Consider the following 23,203-nt stretch of genomic DNA (forward strand, 5'->3'; position numbering starts at 1 on the left):
AATAAACACTCATTAAGCTGTAGATATAACGTGCAATGGCATGGTAGGAAAGGACATAGAGCCATGTTGACTGCTGGGAATATGTGCTTGGACATGTTTTGGAGATTCGCTAGCTTACTTTCATGGAACAGTGAAATCAATTCAGTGCATTCCATCAAAATTGACTATATTTTTTGACAGCTAAGATGAAGTAATGGTTTCAGACAAAACTGAATCAGCTCTGTCTGCACCAGTATGTTCTTATTGCTTACTTATTTTAATCATAGAAAGCTGGAGAGAGAAACAATATGGAAGCAGGCCATTTGGCCCATAAATTCTATGCTGACAATTATTCACCCATGTACACCAATCCTACATTGACCAAATATTTTTATTTTCCCCACATTCCTATCAACTAATCCCTGATTTTGCACTTTCCCCATACACTAGACTAGGGACAATTTACAGAAGCCAATAGCCTACGAACCTGTTAGACTGAACTAGTCTGGCCATTCTCCTTTGACTTTGACCTTAGAACCGCCACTCTTTTTTTTCGCTTTTCACACCACCCTCTGTAAACTCTAGTGAGTGTTGTGCATGGAAATCTCAGGAGATCATCAGTTTGTGAGATGCTTAAACCACTGTATCTGGCACCAATAATTATTCCATGGTCAAAGTCACTTAGATCAAAGGTTTCAAAGGTACATTAATGTCAGAGAAATGTATACAATATACATCCTGAAATTCTTTTTCTTCACAAACATTCATGAAAACAGAGAAGTGTCCCAAAGAATGAATGACAGTTACATGTTAGAATCCCAAAGTCCCCCACAGCTCCCCCCACCCATGCATAAGCAGCGCAAAGGGAAGACCCCCCACCAGCAAAAAAAAAGCATCAGCACCACCCAACCCCCACTGAGCACCCAAGTGTGCAGCAAAGCATCAATGAAGACGCAGACTTGCAATACCCCAAGGACCACTCATTCACCCGCTAATTCGACATTCCACAGGCTCTCTCTCTTTCTCCCGAATAAGGGAAAAAGAGGTGTCCCCATTTCACCGTGAGAGGGGTGACATAAACAACTCGCTGATTTATGATGTTAAAAGTCTGTTGCATTGCTTTTTCTGAGCTCTATGCCCAAAGAGCACTGCTTTGCTGCTTTCGATCTTCTGTCTCCCACGACACACCAGTTTCCTGCAGCGGCACCGACCTCAAGTCTGACCCCAGAGGAGCCAAAAAGTCCTGGAACCCTGAAGGCGCATTATTCTTCTAGGCTGCATCCTTGGCGTATCGAATAGCAGGCGGTCATGAGACCCCGAGAGCTGGTCCCAATCCTGCAAAGAACCGAAGATCACATTTCTTCCCCATTCTGATGTTTGGTCTGCGCAGCAACTGAATCTCCTGACTTGACCATTTCTACATGTTATGCATTAAGTTACTGCCACATGATTGGCTGCTTAGATATTTGCAGTAAGATGCAGATGTACCTAATAAAGTGGACGCTGAGTGTAGACCACAATTTTATCTTGATTCCGAGATCTGAAAGCTTTGATTTCTCTGCAAGCAATGAACTATTTTGGAGGTTGACTTTCTAATGCTGGTGAAAGAAAATTATTTGAAATGTTTGAGGTTGAACTTAGAGACATAGAGTCATACAACATGAAAACTCTGGATCTTCAGCCCAACTGATCCAAGCTGACCGAGATGCCCCATCCAAGCTAATCCCATTTGCCAGCATTGGCCCATAACTTTCTAAGCCTTTCCCAATCTTTAACCTCTCCAGTTGACTTTTAAAAGTTATTATTGCACTTGCCTCAACCAATTATTCAAGCAACTCATTCCAAACACATACCTCTCTTCACATAAAGTTGTTGCCCCTCGAGTTCCTACTAAATTTTTCCCCGCTCACTTAAATCTGTGCCCTCCAGTTCCCAGTTCTGGGAAAATGACTGAGTACATTCACCCAGTCTAACCCTTCATGATTTTATACACTTCTGTAAGATCAACTCTGTCTCCTACTCTGTCCAAGGAATAAAGTCCTAGTCTCCGCAATATCTCCCTATAACTGTCCCTTGTGTTCCAGCAGATTTTTGTAAATCCTTTCTGCACTCTTTCTCATTTAATAACATCTTTCCTATAGCAAGGCAATGAAAACTGTACTCACACACCAAGTGCAACCTCACTCCTGTCCTGGACAATTCTAACATGACCTCCCTTCAAACTTTTATACCCTATGCCCTTATTATGAAAGCCAGTGTGCTTCACCACTATGTCTATCTATCGCTCCAGGTTCAGTGAAATATTTAATTATACTCCAAGGTCCCTCTATTCTTCCACAGCTCCCAGCGCCCTTTCATTCTCTATACAATTCCAATCTGTACTTATCTTTCCAAACTATAACACCACATGCTTTGCCAAATTAAATTTCATTTGCGTTTCTTAGCCCACTTATTCAGCTGATTAAGATCCCCTCTGTAATCTTTGATTACCTTCTTCATTGTTCACTCTACCACCTATTTATGTCTACAAACTTACAAACCATGCCTTGTACATTCTTATCCAAATTGTTGGTATAGATGATAAACAATGGGCCCAGCACCCCGAGGCACACCACTAGTCAAAGACCTCCTATCTGAGAAGCAAACTTCCATCATCATCTGCACCTGTATCTACACTTGCCCATTCACCTGCTCCCTCACCTGCATCAAAGCTTCAAACTGTCTTTCTATGTGAGGCAACACTTCACCTGCAAATCTGTGGGATCATCTACTATATCCAGTGTTCCTGGTGAGGCCTCTCTATATTGTAGACCAATGAAGACTGGGGGAATCGCTTTGTAGAGCACCTTCATTCCCTCTGCAAAAGGTGGGGTTTCCCAGTGGCCAACTCCCATTCCAACACATCGGTCCACGGCCTCCTTCCCTGCCATGATGAGGCCATTCTCAGGTTGGAGGAGCAGCACCTTATATTTGATCTAAGTAGTCTCCAACCTGATGGCATGAACATCGATTTCTCCAACTTCTAGTGAATTATCTTTATCGCCTATTTCTCTTTTCTTTATTTCCCTACTCTGACCCTTATGTTATCTCTTGTGCTCAGCTGCCTATCACTTCCCCCCTGAACTGCTGAAACTGCTCACCTTCCTTTTCTACCATGGTTCATTCTCCTCCACTATCAGATTCTTCTTCTCCAGCCCGTTTACCTTTTCCACCTATCACCTCCCAGTCCTTTCCCATATACTTGTCTTCACCTATCACAATCTTCTACTCCTTCCCCTCCCCCATTTTATTCTGGCATCTTCCTTTCCAGTCCTGTTGAAGGTTCTCAGCTGAGCACATCAACTGATTACTCATTTCCATAGATACTGCCTGACCTGCTGAGTTCCGTTAGCATTTTGTATGTGTTGCTCTGAATTTCCATAATCTGCAGAATCTCTTGTATTCCACCATTTCTTTTAGGTTTCTACCATCAAGCCAATTGTGCATCCAATTCACTCCTTCTCCCTCTCCCCAGATTCTATGCGATCTAACCTTTCAGAGCAACCTATCAAGTGGAACCTTATCAAAGGCTTTACTGAAGACCACATCTACTGCTCTGCCCTATCGTGGAGAACCTTATCAAAGGCTTTAATGAAATCCACATCTACTGCCCTGCTTTCATCAGCTGTCTTGGTCATCTCATCAAAAAAAACAGTCATGTTCGTAGGACTTGAATTTCCATGCACAAACCCATGCTCACCTCCTCCAAAGAACCCCGGTCTCTCCAGTTATGCATATATTTTGTCAATCTGAATCCTCTCCAGTGACTTATCTACCACATATTTTAAATTTACTCTCCTACAGTTCCAAGGTTTTTCTTTGACACACTTTTTTAAATCAAGACACAACATTTACTGCTTTCCAGCCTATTGACACCTCACTCGTGGCTAATGCCTCAGCTTGCAGTTTCTCCTCTGGCCTCCCATGGTGCACTTGGATGTACCTCATCAGGCCCTGAAGATTTGTCTACCTACATACCACTCACATAGCCTCACTGGATTATTTCAGCTCCGACTGCTCCTCTGTTGTCTGCCTCGATCTTGCATAAGATACCTAAAGGGCAGTTTTATACCCTGGCACATTAAGATGCCAATCCTGTCTCTCCCTTAGGCATATACCCATGTACAATTACAAGCTATTACTTCATCCACCTTGCCAGTCAGACTTTTTTGCATTGAAATAAATGCAATTGAATCCAACAGGATTTCCTCACTCCTCGTTATCCTCCTGCCTGTCATACCTACTGAACTTGCTGTCCCTGACTTCTGCATAATTTTCCAGCCTCTCATTTCCAGTCTCTCATCAACTTCTGCACATTGATACATTTTGTTCATGATTATATTGCAGATTACAGCATTTTCAGGGCTGGTTTATGAAATAATATTGCTATTGTGAAGAATCAACTTTCTGACATGATTACTGCCTGTTTAATGTTCCATTTAGTAATCTGGAGGAGCTTCAACAGTTCAGGGACATGGTACACTGCAGTCCATAAGTAAGAAAGATACAGTATGCGCCCCCATTCTCACCCAGAGAAAACTCAGTACTTTCAAATGCAATACCCAATAGCTTATATTTCCTCACATAGTGAATAACTTGGAATAGATTATTATGTGCAGTTTTGTTCTGAAGGAGAGGAGGACATACTTACTTGTCTCCGATAAAGCTCAATGAAGCCTCACCTATGAGGGAATTATCGTCTAACAAAAGATTAGCAAAATAAGGCTGTAATCTAGGGTAGTGATTTCTGGATTGCTACCTGTGCCATGCACCAGTGAGGGTAGAAACAGGATGAAGGGGCAGATAAATGCACGGCTGAGAAGCTGGTGCAGAGGGCAGGGCTTCAGGTTCTTGGATCACTGGGATCTCTTCTGGGGGAGGCATGACTTATACAGGTTGCACCTGAACCTGAGAGGGACCAATATTCTAGCAGGAAGGTTTGCTAGAGCTGTTGGGGATGGTTTAAACTACTTTGGCAAGGGGATGGGAAACCGAGTGAAGGGATTCAGGGGAGGACGGATGGTAAACAAATACAAAGATTGTGTGCAGTCAGACTGTCAGGAAGGGCAGGCAGATGATAGGACAAAATTGTAGCCAGCGGGGTGAGTATCAGTGCATTAGGGATGCAGAAACAATAAGTGTAGCAAATACAGTACTCAAAGTGTTGTAGCTTAATGGGTGGAGTATAAGAAATAAGGTGGATGATCTTGTTGCATTTTTACAGATTGCCAGGTATGGCGTTGTAGCCATCACTGAATTGTGCCTGAAGGGTGGTTGTAGTTGGGAGCTGAATGTCCAAGGTTACACATTGTATTGGAGGGTTAGGAAGGTAGGTGTGGGGTGGGGGGAAGGTGGTTAGTGTGGTTCCACTGATAAAGAATGGCATCAAATCATTAGAAAGATGTGACATAGAATTGGAAGATGTTGAATCCTTGTAGGTTAATAAACTGCAGTATAAAGGACCCTGATGGAAGTTATATACAGGCCTCCAAACAGTAGCTGGGATGTGGACTACAGATTACAAAAGGAAATAACAACTATGTGTCAAAAGGACTGTGTTATTATAGTCATGGCAGATTTTAACATGCAGGTATATTAAGAAAATTGGATTGGTAATGGATCCCAAGAGAGTGAACTTGTTGAATGCCTCTGAGGTAGCTTTTCAGGGCAGTTTGTCATTGAGACTACTAGGGGATCCGCTATACTGGATGAAGTGTTACGTAACTTTGAACTGGAGATGATTAGGGAGCTTAAAGTAAAGGAACCCTTAGGAGCCAGTGATCACAATATGATTGAGTTCAACTTGAAATTTGGCATTAGCAATGATCTTTCAAAAATCATTGGACACTGGCATGGTTCCGGAGGACTGGAAAATTGCAAATGTCACTCCACTCTTTAAGAAAGAAGGGAGGCAGCAGAAAGGAAATCATAGACCAGTTAGCCTGACCTCCGTGGTTGGGAAGATGTTGGAGTCATTTGTTAATGTTATGGAGTACTTGGTGACACAGGACAAGATAGGACAAAGTCAGCATTGTTTCCTTAAGTGAAAAGCTTGCCTGATGAACCTGTTGGAATTCTTTGAAGAGATTACAATTAGGATAGATAAAGGGGATTCTGTGGATGTTCTTTATATGGGACTTTCAGAAGGCCTTTGACAGGGTACCACACATGAGGCTGCTTACCATGATATTACAGGAAAGATACTGGCATGGTTAGAGTATTGGCTGATTGGTAGGAGGCAATGAGTGAGAATAAAAGGATCCTTTTCTGATTAGCTGCCAATGACCAGTGGTTTTCTGCAGGGGTCGGTGTATGGACCACACTTGTTATGCTGTATATCAATGAGTTAGATGATGGAATAGATGGCTTTTTTGCAATGTTTTCAGATGATATGAAGATTGGTTGAGGGGCAGGTACTGTTGATGAAGCAGGAAGGCTGCAGAAATACTTAGACAGATTAGGAGAATGGGTAAGAAAGTGATAAATAAAATACAGTGTTGGAAAATGCAAAGTCATGTTCTTTGATAGAAGAAATAAATGTGCAGACTATTTTCTAAACGGGGAGAAAATCCAAAAATCTGAGATGCAATGGGGCTTGGGAGTCCTTGTGCAGAACACCCTAAAGGTTAGCTTGCAGGGCATGCTCTTTCCTCACTGTTACCATCAGGTAGGAGGTACAGAAGCGTGAAGGCACACACTCAGCGATTCAAAAACAGCTTCGTTCCCTCTGCATCCAATTCCTAAAGGGACATTAGTCCCATGAACACAACCTCACTTTTTAAATATGTATTATTTCTGCTTTGCACAATTTTTAATCTATTCATTATACCTATTCTGTAATTGAGTTATTTATTTATTATTATTTTTATCTTTTTTTTCTTCTTCTATATTATGTATAACATTGAACTGCTGCTGCTGAGTTAACAAATTTCATGACCCATGCCGGTGATAATAAACCTGATTCTGATCCTGATTCTAGGGTTAAGTCAGTGGTGAGGAAGGCAAATGCAAGGTTAGCATTCATTTCAAGAGGTCTAGAATATGAGCAGGGGTACAAGGCACTGGTGAGGCCTCACCTTGAGTATTGTGAATAGTTTTGGGCTCCTTATCTAATAAAAGATGTGCTGGCCTTGGAGAGGGTTCAGAGGAGGTTCTCAAGGATGATTCTGGGAATGAAAGGGTTATCATATGAGGAGCACCTGATGGCTCTGAGCCTGTACTTACTGGAATTTAGAAGGATGAGGGGGGATCTCATTGAAACTTTTCGAATGTTGAAAGGTCAAGACAGAATAGATGTGGAAAGGATGCTTCCCATGGTGGGGGAGTCTAGGACAAGAGAGCACAGCCTCAGGATAGAGGGGCGTCCATTTAAAACGGAGAAGTGGAGAAATCTCTTTAGCCAAAGGATGGTGAATTTGTGGAATTTGTTACCACAGGAGGCCAAGCCATTTGGTCATTGGGTCATTGGGCGTATTCAAGGCAGAGGTTGACATGTTCATTATTGGCCACAACATCAAAGGTTACAGGGAGAAGGCTAGGGAGTGGGACTGAGGAAGGAATAAAAGGTTCAGCCATGATTGAATGCCGGATCCGACTCGATAGGCTTAATGGCGTAATTCTGCTCCTATGTCTCATAGTCTTATGGTCCTATAATCTCTGGAAGTTTAGAATGAAAGATAATTCCCTAATGGGTTTTGAGAGGGTGAATGTTCTGAGGATGATTACCTTAGCTGAGTAGTCTTTAATTATAAAGGACATAGTTATAAGGAAGACTGCAGTAGCATTGGAAGAGTCCAAAACGGATTCACTTAGCTAATTCTTGGGATCAAAATGTTGTATTATTAAGAGAAGCTAGACAATTTTGATTTGAATTCTTTTAGGTTGAGAAGAATGAGTAGGAATCTCATTGAAGTATTTAGGATCCCAAAGCGGGCCACAAAAGAGTCTCAAGCAAAGGGACAAAGCTTCAAGGTAAGGATGGGATGTATAAAACTAAAGTACATTGTAATTTCTTCATGCAGAGAGTAAGTCTCTGGAATTCTTTGCCCCAGAGAATGGTAGAGACAAATGCATTAAAGGTATTTGAAGTGGAGATGGATAAGTTTTTGAATGATCAGGGCCTTGAGGTAATTGGGAACTGGTACAGAGTAGGAATTGAAGTCAAGAGTAGATCAGCCATGATTCTATTGAACAGCTGGGCAGGTATAAGGAGGTCAACTCCTGCTCCTATCATCTTCTGTTCTTATGTGTCATAAGATCTGACTCAAAATCATGATAAAGATAGTTAAGGGTCTTTGAAATTCTCCATTCTACATTTATAGAAGTTTGTCGAAATTTTAGATGATGTGGCAAACCTTTATAAACTTGTAAGAAAGTAAAAACACTGCTGTGCTTTCTTCCTATTGGCACCTACATGCTGAACCAGGACAGATTCTTTGAAATTATAACACTGAGGAATTTAAAGTTGCTAACCCTCTCCGTTTCTGATCACTCAATGAGGACTGGCTCATGGACCTCCAGTTTTCCCCTCCTGAAATCAATAATCAGCTCCTTGTCTTGCTGACATTGAGTGAGAGGTTGTTGTTGTGGTACCACTTGGCCAGATTTTCAATTTCCCTCCTACATGCTGATTCATCACCACCTTTGATACGGCCAGTAACAGTGGTGTCATCAGCAAATATAAATATGGCAGTGGACCTGTGCTTAGCCTCACAGTCATAAGTGTAAAGTGAGTAGAGTAGGAGGCGAAGCACACAGCCTTGTGGTGCACACGTGCTGATGGAGATTGTGGGGAAAATGTTGTTACCAACCTAAACTGACTGGGATCTGCAAGTGAGGAAATCAAGGATCCAGATGGACAAGGAGGTATTAGGCTGAGGACATGAAGCTTATTGATTAGTTTTGAGGGGATGACAGCATTGAATGCCAAGCTGTGGTCAATGAAGAGCATCCTGATGTATGCATCTTCGCTGTCCAGATACTCCACGGCTGAGTGAGCCAATGAAATATCATCTGCTGCTGACCTGTTGTGATGGAATGGATCCAAATCGCTTCTTCAGGCTTTCACAATAATTCAATTCAAGCTTTCAATAAGCTTGAAAGAGTGCAGAGAAAATTCACAATAACGTTGATCTGAGTTAAAAGGAAATGTTGAATAGGTTAGGACTTTATTATGTGGAGCACTGGCGAATGAAGAGAGATCTTACAGAGGCATACAAAATTATGAGGGGTCTAGATAGGGTGAATGAATGCAGGCTATCTCCAGTGGGATTAGCTGAGACTGGTACCAGAGATCAAACGTTCAGGGTGAAAAATGAAATGTTAAAGAGGAATTTCTAACTCAGAGGTTGGTTCCAGTATCAAATGAGCTGCCAGAGGAAGTGATAGATGTGGGTTCAATTGTGACATTCAACAGAAGTCTGGATAGGGGAGGGGTAGATGGAACTAGGTAGAAGATCAGGGTTACACGGACGAGATGGGTCAATGGGCCTGTTTCTGTGGTGTAGTGCTCTATGACTATACAATATGCTCCAACTACATGGCACCGACAGCCGAATTGCCACAGGTGAAACAAACCTCCCCTCCCTACATGATGTTCAATAGAACAGGTCACCTCAGAAAAAAATGCGATTGCTGTTCCGGAAAGCAAACAAGCCCAGTCTGTAAACATAATCATAACATAAGACGAAAGCAATTACACGGGGTGATTCAGCACAAGACGAAGGACAAACTGAATCCTCGCCAGCTTTGCTGGTACTCAGGAGTCAGGCACCACATTGACTTGTTCCACAGGAAAAGGCGGCTCAAATTAGTGATTAAATGCTGTACACAGTAAACACAGCACAGATGGCATATTCAATGATTAACTTTCAAAGCAGCATGGAATTCATTATACTTGAGCTCAGCTTGCACTTGGTAGCCATGCAAAAGACCATTAACCTGATTGGAAGAGGAGCATTCTACCTTTGGATTCAAATAAAAGACCAACATTAATCCATGTAATCTGAACGCTGATCATTACTAGCAGGGCAAACAAAATGCTGGAGGAGCTCAGCAAGTCAGGCAGCATCTATGGAAGGGAATAAACAGTCAAAGTTTTGACTGAGAACCTTATGACTGCCAAGGTCATAAGTTCTGACGTACTGTCCTTGACATTCTCTGCTCCTCACCCTTTTTTTAGGGTATACAATTTGACCAAGAATTTTGTCATCTGTCCAGGTACCTCAGTGAAAGACTTGTATTCATATTTTGCTTAATCACATTTCTGTGAAGAATTTTTCAATATTCTCTTGTGTTGAAGTCACAATATAAATACAAGCTGTGTTGCTTCCAAATAATGTGTACATGACATATGACAAATATCGATAATTCATCTCTGGTGGCATTTCAATCTCTTTGTGTCTGTTTCCATCACATCAGGAATTGAGTATAGTTCTTCTAACATTGATGATTATTGAATTCAACAAATTGGTTTGGTTTAGGTTTAAAATGTATATTGAATTCAAGTCCGAAAGTAAAATATTTATGTTTAATGGATACTCTGGGAACAACAGTTTGACCGCATGTACATAACTCAAACCTCTAATTAAATTTTTGCATCCTCTGTTCAAAAGGTGGAATTCTGCAGAATATCCAGGTCAGATTTTCAACCACATTATTAGAAGGAAGACTTGACAACTTCATTTCCTTCTCCTATTGCAGGCTCCACTAACTGATTGCACACCAGTAGATCGATATAAGGTGAATAGACTTTTTTAACTGTTGAGTATCCAGCTCCTTCTCCAACAGAACAGTATTATTTTCACAAAGTACATCAAAACACCACTGCTGAGGAAATGGACGTATTTGGAGCAGTCCCTTTTTTAAATTGTGTGTGATCAGAATTTTGCATCAATTCCAAAGTCCTTGCATCCATTTCCTGTTAAATCTAGCATATGGGAAATTGGGCCAATGGTGACCCATCTTGACACATGTAATGTCTTCTTGTGATAAAACCTCTCACATATGATGATGTCTTTGATGCTTGAAGCTTGTTTTAACTAGTTCACAGCAGAAATTGAGTTAAATCTTTGTAGCTTGCAACCATCAGAAATAACTTTCAATAAAATCAGGGGTATCATGCCGAAACTGGTGAACAATATGTGAATTAGAGTAATCCCATCCCCTAGAACTCTAGAAGCATCAAGCTGATAATTATGGTCCACGGAGCCTTTGGTCAGTGGACCCAATGCTAACTGCAGAGTGCTGGGGCTACCTGCAATCAATAAGTACTGTCAGTTCACTCTATATGGGATCTAACCCACTGAAACTTCATACCCTCCCATGCTCACTTCACTCACATTTCTTCTCATATGTTTTCACTATGTACTGTAGAAGGACGACATTCATTCAGTTATGTCTATGTTAGCAATCCCATCAATCACATTCCTCTATTTTTTTCCCTTAACATATTCTCTCTCACATGCCTCTCATAAAGTCATACAGCACAGCCTTCGGCCCATCTAGTCCATAGTTTTGCCTAGTCCCCTCGACCTGCACCTGGACCACAGCCCTCCATATGCCTCCCATCCATGTAGTTATCCAAACTTTTCTTAAATGTTGCAGTCAAACTCGCAACCATCATTTCAGCTGGCAGCTCGTTCCACACTCTCACCGCACTCTTAGTGAAGAATTTCCCTCTCATGTTCCTTTGTTTCACATTTCACACTTAACCCATGACTTCTAGTTCTAGTCTCACCCAACCTCAGTGCAAAAAAAAGCCTGTTTGCATTTACCTCCATACTTATACCGCCCCATAATTTTTATCTATGTCTACCAAATCCGCCCCCCCACTTATTCTTCCATGCTCCATAGAATAGTCCTCACCTATTCAACCTTTCCCCTTCACTAGTCTTGGCAGCATCCTCGTAAATTTTCTCCTAACTCATTTAATACTCTCCTGCTTCTGTTTTCCATGATTCTCAAACCCTCTTCACTCTCATCTCTGTGGCATCCTATGATGATTTGGTTCAGGTTATTGTGTAAGTCATGCAACAGCAACTTTCCTAAACAACTGAAGCATGTGTAAAACATGCAGGTTGGGTTTTAAACGCCACTAAAGTAGTGCAGACCAAGATAACCATTTCTGTCAGGAGGGATTTTCTATTTTTTTATTCTCATCAATCTGGCATGAATGCACTATCCATCTCATGTGCCAAAAAAAGTCAAATTTGTAGGCACATTGCTGTTCCTTATCCACTGGCAAGCAACTATCTCAGAATATCTCTCATTTTCACTCAAATGCTGCTGCTGTCTGTAAAGCCAATATTAATTTTTAAATAATCATCTAAAAAAATTTTGTTCAGTCAATTTCATCCTATAAGTCAAACAACTCTTCACTTCATAAACACCCAAATCCTAATGAGGGGTCTTGGCCTGAACCATCAACTCTTTATTCCTTTCCTTAGGTGTTGCCTGACCTGCTGAGTTCCTCCAGTCTTTTGTATACCAAACTCTTTCGAATCAGAATCAGCTTCATAATCAGGTTTAATATCACTGGGATATGTCATGAAATTTGCTAACTTTGCTGCAGCAGTACAATGCAATCTACGATAACAGCGAGAAAAAGAAATAAGCGTGAATTATTGTAAGTATATAAATACATTAAATAGCTAAATAAAATAAGTAATGCAAAAATAGGAAATTTCAAAAAAGGTAGTGAGGTAGTGTTCATGGGTTCAATATCCATTCAGAAATTGGATGGCAGAGGGAGAGAATCTGTTCCTGGATCATTGAGTGTCTGCCTTCAGGCTATTTTACCTCTTTCCTGATAATTGCAATGAGAAGAGGCCATATCCTGGCTGGTGGAGGTCCTTAGTGACGGACACCACCTTTCTGAGTCATTGCCTTTTGAAGGTGTCCTTGATGCTGAGGACACAAGTGCCAATGATTGGGTTGGCTGAGTTTACAACTTCCTGCAGCTTTTCTTTGGCCCCTCCATACCACTTGGTGATGCAGCCAGTTAGAATGCTCTCCACAATGGTTGTATTGTCAGCAAATTTACAGATGGGATTTGAGCTGCGCCTTGCCACATAGTCATGGGTGTAAAGAGAGTAGAGCAGTGGGCTAAGCACACGTCCATGAGTGTTGACTGTCCGCGAGTGGGAGACGTTATATCCAATGCACGCATATGGTGGTCTTCTGGTTAGGAAGCCAAGGGTCCAGTGGCAGAAGGAGGTACAGAGGCCTAGATTTTGAAGTTTTTCAATCAGAATTGTAGGAATGTTGGTGTTAAATGCTGAGCTGTGGTAAATAAACAGCATACTGATACAGTCATTTGTGTTGTCTAGGTGATCGAAGACCGTGTCGAGAGCCAATGAGTTCATGTCCGTCATAGACCTATTGTGGCAATAGGCAAATCGCAGTGGGTCCAGGACCTTGCTGAGGCAGGAGTTGATTCTAGTCATGACCAACCTCTCAAAGCACTTCACCACCATAGACGTGAGTGCTCTGGATGAAAGTCATTAAGGCAGATTGCCCTGCACTTCTTGGGGACTGGTATAATTGTTGCCCTTTTGAAGCAGCTGGGAATTTCTGACTGTAGCAACAAGAGTTTGAAAATGCTTTTGAACAACCCTGCCAATTGGTTGGCACAGGTTTTCAGAGCCTTACCAGGTACTCCATCAGGGCCTGGTGCATTGCGAAGGTTCGTCCTGTTGAAAGTCGGCCTTTGAGACAGAGATCACAGGGTAACAAGGTGCTGCAGGGATCCTTTTAGCTGTAGTTTTATCCTCCCTTTCAAAGCAAGCATAAGAGGCGTTGATCTCGTCTGAGACTGAAGCATCACTGCCATTCATGATGCTGTGTTTTGCTCTGTAGGAGGCAATGGCCTGCAAACTCTGTCAGAGTTGACATACATATGATGTCTCCTCCGACCTCGCTCAGACTTGCACTTCAGTTAATTTTCAGGTTCCACTTCCATAGCAGCGGTTCTAATATATGTGACAAACATTTCTAGAATTCAAACAAATACAGTAACATATGTCGACAAAAATACACATGAAGTTTATTAGAAGTGAATATAATACAATATTGGGAGAGTTAGAGAGCAAGAGTCTGACACCTCAATTGAAAGAGCTTGACCTTAATTAGTCCTTTGATGAATATACTCTAATATTCACAGGAATTCCCCGATGTGATTTTCAATCAGCTTGTCTGTCAGTCATCTAGACCAACAATTTTCTGATAAGGAAACCATTCTAACAGCAACACTGAAATTTATTTCTTTACTTGACAACCCAACTTGCAAATATATATCAAGGAATAGGGAGGCTGTAACAGTATTGGAAGTTATGTGGTGAGCAATGGCTCAGAACAGGGGCTTCTGTTTCCGTGCAGTAAAGGAATATTTTCCCTTTACCAGAAGTGGGAAAAATCACGAAGGAACTCTAGGCCAAAAGCTTAGCTTCTAACAATATCTCTTGCAATATCAGTTTTCTTAGCATATTTGTTCACTTCTCATGTCCTCTGGTGTATAATTCACAACACCAACTCTCTCCCTCGCTTCCCCTGCCTATAGGTAGTGCATCACAACTTATTTCCTTTCCTTACTCCTCTCTCACATCCTATGCCTCATACAGAGATCACTGCTTATCAAGAACATGGGATCATGGGATGCTTAAGTTGAGGCAGAGAGTATAAAACATGGAGATTCAATGCAATTCAAGTTTATTTTTCATTCAACCATACATAAATACTCATGAATACAGAAATGAGACCGCATTACTATGGGGTCAAGGTGCTAAAACACTTTACCAATAGTCACACACAAGAACTCATACATGGAATAGAAGAGTTCCCATGCACAGCCTCCCGCAGCTTGATGCCCAGTCCTCCCACATACACGTCAACAAACCCCTACAGAATATCAGTAAAATACGACACAGAGTATGCATGTATGTAGTTCAGACCTCCCAGACCACCGATATCATCTATCGACCCACCCTGATACCCACTAGGTAACACTGCAGCTTTGAGACCCAGTGCTCACAAATACATGGCAATAAACCCATACAGAATACCAGTAAAATACAATGAAACAATCTATGTACATGGTCCATTCCTCCCAGCCCACCAAGATCTTCTCTTCATTAGCCCCAACACCCACCCTGATGCCCAATGCCCTGGTGATACCAGGGCTTAGAGGCCCAGTCCTCCCATAACCAGGCATATATAGAAAATAGTATAAACAGACAAATATATATGTATATAGTCCAGACCTCTCAGTCCAATTGAAATCTTCAGTCCAATTTGAATCCTTTCAAACAGCTGGTTCCACCACTATGTTCACATCTAGGCATAAGACTTTGAAATGTTGGGACCCTAGAGGGGGTGCAGAGACGATTCATTAGAATGCTCACCAGGCAGATGGATTCATTTACAATGTTAGATTTGTGAATCTGTGACAGTACTTAGAGCAAAGGGGTTGGAAAGGATATTTGATATAGATATACAAAATCCCAATGGATAGGATAAATAGAGATAAATTGATCTCATTGGCAGATAGTTCAAAGACTTGGGGGCACAAACTTAAAGTGAAGAGAAAATGGTACAGGGGATGTAAAGGAAAACTCTTTCATGTAGTTAGGGATAATACTTTAGAACTGACTGCCAGCTAAATGTGATCGAAGCAGAGTTACTCAGAGCTTTCAAAGAGAATTTATCACCACATGAGGGAAAAATAACTTGCAAGACTAACAGAAGGAGCAAGGGATTGGTATCAAATAAAATTTTCATTGGATACCAGGCTTGACCTTGATAGTGTGAATGTCTTTCTGCTCTGTAATTATTTGATGATTAGATGATTCTACATCATCTGATGCAATCCTCACTTCCTTGTGTCTTTCATGCAACAGCTGGCGGGCGGTGTTTCAGAACACCATCAGAAGGGTGACAGTGATACACAGCCATCAGTCAGGGCAGAGAAAACACAATACAAGGTGTCTGGTGGCAAGAGGGGAGGGCACTGTCCCTGCTGCTGAGAGTTCTGAAGGAAGGTGGGCAAAGCACAAAGAAAGACTCATAACTGTGACATTCAGCCATGGTTGGGTGGTCTGGAGTAGGCTTCTCCACATCTTCCCATTCTGCCTTGTGCTATACATGCCACATGACAAGTTGCAGTTTCTGACAGTTCATCCTTGCCTCCTATTCAGCATATTTATGTAGCTGATGACAGTGCGGAGCATAATATTAGGTTATAGGATGGTATCGATGTGTTGATGAAATGGACTGCGAAATGCTAGATGAAATTTAATCCAAATAAATGCCAAGAGATGCATTTTAGGAACACTAGTGGGGCTATGACATATGCCATGAATGGTCAGGATTCAGGGAATATTAAGGAACAGAGGCATCTTGGTATGCAGTTGAAAGATCCTTGAAGCTGTCAGCACAAATAGATAACTTGGTTAAGATGGTGTATTAGACATTGGGATTGAATATAATAGCAGAGGGTTTATACTCCTGTGATGGAGATTTTTGAATTATGTGGAGAGACTGAAGTGGCTAAGCCTGTTTCCCTTGGAGCAGCGGAGATATGAGTGAGGCATGTAAAACCATGAGGGGTATAGATAAGGTAGACTACAGAGTAGATGCAGGAAGCTCCATCACAGTCACCGATGTGCCACTATCGAGGGTGTCTTCAAAAGGTGGTGCCTAAAGAAGGGAGAATCTATCATTAACAACCTTTACCATCCAGGACATGCCCCCTTCTAATTACTACCATCATGGAGGAGATACAGGAGCCTAAAGACACAACTTGATGTTTTAGGAACAATTTCCCTTTGCCATCAGATTTCTGAATGGTCCATGAACACTACCTCACTACTTCACACTCTTTTTTCACACTACTTGTTTATTCTTTATACTTTCAATAGTCACTTCATTAGGCAGAGGGGTGGAACCATGCGCATCCACTTCAAGGTTTGAAGCGCTGTGTATTCAGAGATGCTCTTCTGCACACCACTGTTGCAACACTGAGTTACTGTTACCTCCTGTCTTTGGACTGTGAGAAGAAACAGGACCCCCAGGATGAAACACACACACTCTCACAGGAAGGATGTACAAACTTCTTACAGGGGACGCCAGAACTGAACTCCTAACTCCGAACTCCGATGCTCCGAGTTGTATTTGCATTGCGCTATCCACTATGCTACTGTGGCACCATAACGAGGCATTTCTGCCCATGACAGATTTTTTTTTGTTTTTCACACTGTAAACTCTAGAGTCTGTTGTATGTGAAAATCCCAGGAGATCAGCAGTTTCTGAGATACTCAAGCCACTCTGTCTGGCACCAATTATCATCCCACGGTCAAGGTCAAGTAGATCATATTTCTTCCCTATTCTGATGCTCAGCCTGAACAATAACTGAACCTCTTGACCGTCGCTGCATGCTTTTATACATTACATTGCTGCCATGTGACTGGTTGATTGGATATTTGCATTAATGACCACATGTATGGGTGTACTAATGAAATAGCCAATGATGTGTATATTTCTTATTGTAACTTATAGTAATTCTTTATGTCTTGCACTGTAGTGCTGCCACAAAACAAAAAAGTTCATGATGCATGTCACTGATAAAAAAAACGGACTCTGTTTCTCCTCCCCTTATCAGAGTTGATTAAAACTAGAGGGCGTAGATGTAAGATAAGGGGTAAGAGATTTAGAGGGAACCTGAGGGGGATCTTTATTTACCCGGAGATTGATGAGCACCTAGAATACACTGCCTGAGAGAGTGGTGAAAACAGAGTCACTGACAGCATTGTCACTTGCTGAAATTGTCTAGGCATTGAAAGCTAATGGTCAAGTGCTCGACAGGTGCCCACTGGTCACTGTGGATGTTGAGAACTGAATATCCTGTTTCTATGCTGTGTGGCACTGACACTAAACACTATCCCTTGTCCATCTGCTTTGTACAGTATACTGCAAAAGAGTTCTCCAGCTACCGCTTGCCTCGTTAGAAGAAGAGACTGATCTTTCCAAATGTATATCTACACTAACCCAACCCAGTAACCAATAGTTCAAGCAATCACACATGTGCAGGTTGGGGAATCATTATACGCAAAACAAAAGGTTGGAGGATATTGTGAAAATCAGGAAAACAAAATGACTGCTGGTGTAAATCTGTAATAAAACCAGAAGGTGCAAGATTACTTAACTCTCTTCCACTTTCCACAGATGCTGCCGGACCTGTTTCTAGCACCTTATGCATAGCATGCTGCGAATGTCAGCTGGCTGGTGGGGGGTGTTTTGTTTTGTAACTCCAAAACATAAAACTAATCAAAAGAAAAACATGGAGCTGGGGATAGCATGTCCTAAGTTCATTCTCTCTTTAGCAAGGCACGCACATATGATATAGTGTCATAGTGACATATGCCATTCGTGTACTTCTACTGATAATGAGTTATACAAACAACAAAGAATGCTTAATCAAGCAATATATTTACAACATTACTCAAATATTACTGAAATATTAAATACACGACAGTGGAGAGGCTGGACTAATCCTGCTGCAGAAATCATAGGTTTGAATTCAAGTCCAGTTATGAATGAAGATGGATAGACTTACACCAGGGTATGCACTGTAGAACTTGCCTGTGGGCTGCATACAGTATCAAGCCAGGCTTCATCTTAGGCTGGGATTTCATCAGGGGCATGTAAGGAATTTTATTCCATGTAGATCAAACAGAGACTATGAACTTGAAGGAGGGCACCGCTTTCATTATGAAGCTGATTGTTTCCATGGAAGCACAGAATGTTTCCAGGAAAGACTTGACTGCTGTTGTTTTGTCTCTGGGGACCCATGTGAAGTTCCAGAGTGAGTTCTATCCTGTATTCTCTAGGAAGTTCACAGCATCAAGAATGGAGGCTTGACTATATCTCTTCCCACCCTGCCTCCTATAAAAATGCTATTCCCTTTTCTCAGTTCCCTTGTCTCTGCCGCATCGGTTCCCAGCAGGTAGGTTTCCATTCCAGGACATCAGAGGTATTCTCCTTCTTCAAAGAATGGGGTTTCCCTTCCTCCACCATTGATGCTGCCCTCTCCTGCATCTTCTCCATTTCCTGAACATCCGTGCTCTCCCCATCTTCCTGTTACCTTAACGGTTCCTCTTATCCTTGCCTACCATCCCATCAGCCTCCACTTCCCACACATTATTCTCCACAGCTTTCAGCATCTCCAAAGGATCCTACCACCAAACATATCTTTACCTCTGCCCCCTCTCTCTGTTTTCTGCAGGGATCACTCCCTTCATGATTCCCTTATCCATTTGCCCCTCCCCATTTGTCCCTGCAGGTGGCCAAAGTGCTACACCTGCCCATTTACCTCCTCCCTCACCTCCAAAGAGTCCATCTAGCTGAGGCAACACTTCACCTACAAATCTGCTGGGGTTGTCTGTTATATCCAGTGCTCCCGAGTCGGCCTCCTCTACATTGGTGATACCCATTGTCAACTGGGGGACCGCTTTGTTGAGCACCTATGCTCCATCCACCAAAAGCAGAACTTCCCAATTGCCAAACTTTTTAATTCCAGTTTCCATTCATATTCCCACATGTCGGTCTATGGACTCCTGTTGTCCCATGATGAGGCCACCCTCAGTGTGGAGGAGTAATACCTTATATTCTGTCGCCTCCAACCTGATAAAATGAATATCAATTCTCCTGATAAAAAGTTCCCTCCCCCTCCCCTCTCCTTCTACTCCCCACTCTGGCCTCTTACCCCTTCTTACCTGCCTATCATCTCCCCTGGTTCCTCCCCTTCCTTCCCTTTCTCCTGTCATCCACTCTCCCCTCCTATCAAATTCCTTCCCCTCCAGCCTTCATTTTTCCTACCCACCTGGCTTCATCTAGCACATTCTAGCTATCCTTATTCCCCTCCACCCACCTCTTTATTCTAGCATCCTCCCCCTGGCTTTTCAGTCCTGAAGAAGAGTCTCGTTCCAAAATGTTGATTGTTTATTCATTTCCATAGATGCTGACCCGTTAAGTTCCGCCAGCGTTTTGTGTATGTTGCGGTGTATGGAGACTGCAACATTCTGGAGCCCAGTCAAATCCATGGGCACTCCCCATCCTTGAGGAATTTAATGCGGGTGCTGCTGCTTGAGTAGAGAAGCACGGACTCCTTCCTGCTACATTGTTGCAGCATATAATAGAAGATGCCATCTGCTCCAGCCTGGAATGATTCTGCAGGACAAATGCCAAAGGCTGCAGTAGCTTCGTCAGCTGCAGGCACTGGCACGATACCTTGGTCTGGGCATCAGTCGTAACAGAGCACTGGCAGCACCTACCTCACTGAAAGTGGGCACCTCCCACATGACTGTGGTTGAAGCCAAACCAGGATGAGAGCTCCCTCTGGGTGTGGCCTGACTACTGCAGTCAATACACCTCTCTGCTGCTAACTATTGCTTCTTGATCTCCTTGTTCCCTTGCTTCTTCCCCTCTTCAAGCACCTGATACAGGCAAAAACCTGTCTCACAAAGGAAGAGTCAATTGTATAATGGAGAAAGGTGCAGAGAAGGATGAACCAACAAATGTAGAACAGATTGATCATCTTCTAAATAGTGCTCCTTTGGGGCCCTTGCTGAAGGTTAGCATTGTAATTGGCTGGATGAGTTTATCATGTGGTGAGTCAAATACTGGGCAGGCAGATAACCCAAAAACTGTGTAACTCCTAATTTAATTACAAGACTTTAAAAACAACTCTGGTTGACATCTGTAAGGCAGCCTGGCACACCTCCATGGTAACGTACCTTAGGTGACTGCCTCATGCCTGTAAAATGATTGCTTTTTTCATTCTTCTGTGTTTAGAATAGCTTTATCTGTAATACTTTGATACGTAAATTATTCCAAACTGTTATCAGCTCCTGAATAGAGAATTTCTTCCTGACTCTTGTATATTTCCTACTGACAAATCATTATTTATATGCCTGGTTTCGTTTCTTAGCATACTTTGAAGTAATAATCTGAATTTCCGTTATCTGTACTATCTTATCTACTTTGATAAGATTCTGCTTATCTGTCTGCTTTCTAGACTCTGAAGTTGAAGGTTTTTTGCTCTATCATATGGCTCACTTTAATTAATTTTTCGGGTTGGTCTTACAACACAAGATATATAATACAAATGTATATCTTCTTAGTTCTGCACTGAACAAACCTAAAAGCAGTAATTCAAACATGACTACCCTGAAATTGTCAGTCTTTTAATTTCTACTGCTGTCTTCTGCATACATTGTATCCTTCAGAATCAGAATCAAGTTTAATATCACCAGCATATGCCACGAAATTTGTGGTTTCGTGGCAGCAATGCGTAATAGTAGAAACTATAAATTACAATAAGAAATATATATATGAAATAAATAAGTAGTACAAAAGGAGATTAAAAAATTACTGAGAGAGTGTTCATGGATTCATTTCCCATTCAGCAATCTGATGGCAGAGGGGAAGAAGCTGCTCTGGAAATGTTGAGTGTGTGTTTTCAGCTCCTGTGCCACCTCCTTGATGGTAGTAAGGAGAGGAGGGCGTTATGGGGGTGTTGGAGGATCCTTAGTGATGGATGCTGCCTTTTTGAGGCGTTGCCTTTAGGAGGCATCCCGGATGCTGGGAAGGCTGGTGCTCATGATAGAGCTAGCAGAGTTTACAACTTTCTCCAGCTATTTCCGATCCGGAGCAGTGGCCCCTCCACACCACGTGGTGATGCAACTAGCTAGAATGCCCTCCATGGTACATCTGTCGAAATTTGCTAGTGACTTTGGTGACATGCCAATTCTCTTCAAACTTTTAATGAAGTATAGCCACTGTTGTGCCTTCTTTGTAACTGTGTCAATAGTCTGGGCCCAGGATTGATCCTCAGAGATGTTGACACCTTGCAACTTGAAACACCCCAACCTTTCAACTTCTGATCCCTCAATGAGGACTGGTGTGGTTTCCCTCAGTCTCCCTTTCCTGAAGTCCACAATCAATTCCTTAGTCTTTCTGAGGTTGAGTGCAAGGTTGTTTCTGCGACACAACTCAACCAGCTGATCTGTCTCACTCCTTTATGCCTCGTTGTCACCATCTGAAATTCTGCCAGTGCTGATTGCCAGCGAGAAGGAGATGCTATTTCTGATCCGCGCACACTGAGGTTTCCTGGTGATGAAGTCAAAGATCCATTTGCAGAGGGAGGAACAGAGGCCCAGGTTTTGGAACTTTTTGATTAGAACTAAGAGTGTGGTTGTGTTGGGGCACAGAGCTGTAGTCAGTAAATAGCAGCCTAATATATGTATTTCTATTGTCCAGGTAATCCAAGGCCGAGTGGAGAGCCAGTGAACTTGCATCCACTGTAGACCTATTATGCCGTCAGGCAGTGGGTCCAGGTCATTGCTTAGGCAGGAGCTGATTCTAGCCTTCCATTGGCTTTTAAAGAACCTTTGTGATCTACCAAGCTCAATGCTAACATTCCACTCCATTACACACTGGAGAATGTGTCTTAAAACTGTCATGCTCTTTGCTGTTTTAGGGGTGGATTTAGTGTTATGAAAGAATCCTACCTGCAATTTCAAGTGGCTAACTACCTTTTTGCCATTCCTTGTGGACTTGAAGGATCACCTTCAATAAATGTTGCCTTTCTTATTCTTCTTGAAGGATGAATGACAGTATACACATTATTTTGTTGGAAAGTACCAATTAAAGAGCATTCCTGGTACTTTTTTGTTTTTATAATATTTAATTTGGCATTGGTTTCATAGAATCATAGAATCACAGAACACTACAACATATTACCGGTCTTTAGGCACACGATGTTGTGCCAACCTTTTATCCTACTCTAAGATCAGTCTAATGCTTTCCTCAAGCATAGTTCTCCATTTTTCTTTCACCCATGTTTCTATCTACAATCTTACCTCTAATATCCTCCTTATACTTTCCTTCAATTGCCTTAGAGTTATGCTCTCTCATATTAGCCATTTATGCTGTCAGCGGTTAATGCTGTCTAAATCCACATTTCTCCTCAGCTGTATTACTAAAATACTTCTTTTAGGAACATAGAAAAGTCATAAAATAGGAACAGGCCCTTTGAGTCACAATGTTCTGCTGAAATAATTAAATTAGCAATCAAATGTTCAACTTACAAATCCCTTCAGCCTTCACACTGAGCATATCCTTTCATTTTCGC

At 42.0% G+C, this 23,203-nt stretch overlaps 1 long non-coding RNA gene across 1 annotated transcript; it reads left to right on the forward strand.

Annotated features, from left to right (window-relative positions):
* Positions 1-7,951: 7,951 nt before the first annotated feature.
* Positions 7,952-12,614, forward strand: LOC140206290 (uncharacterized). Its single transcript, XR_011888108.1, has 3 exons — positions 7,952-7,989; positions 10,632-10,758; positions 12,465-12,614. It is a non-coding gene; the product is annotated as an uncharacterized lncRNA (long non-coding RNA).
* Positions 12,615-23,203: the final 10,589 nt, after the last annotated feature.

The sequence above is a fragment of the Mobula birostris genome, chromosome 12, assembly GCF_030028105.1.
Source record: "Mobula birostris isolate sMobBir1 chromosome 12, sMobBir1.hap1, whole genome shotgun sequence".
Lineage (NCBI taxonomy): Eukaryota > Metazoa > Chordata > Chondrichthyes > Myliobatiformes > Myliobatidae > Mobula > Mobula birostris.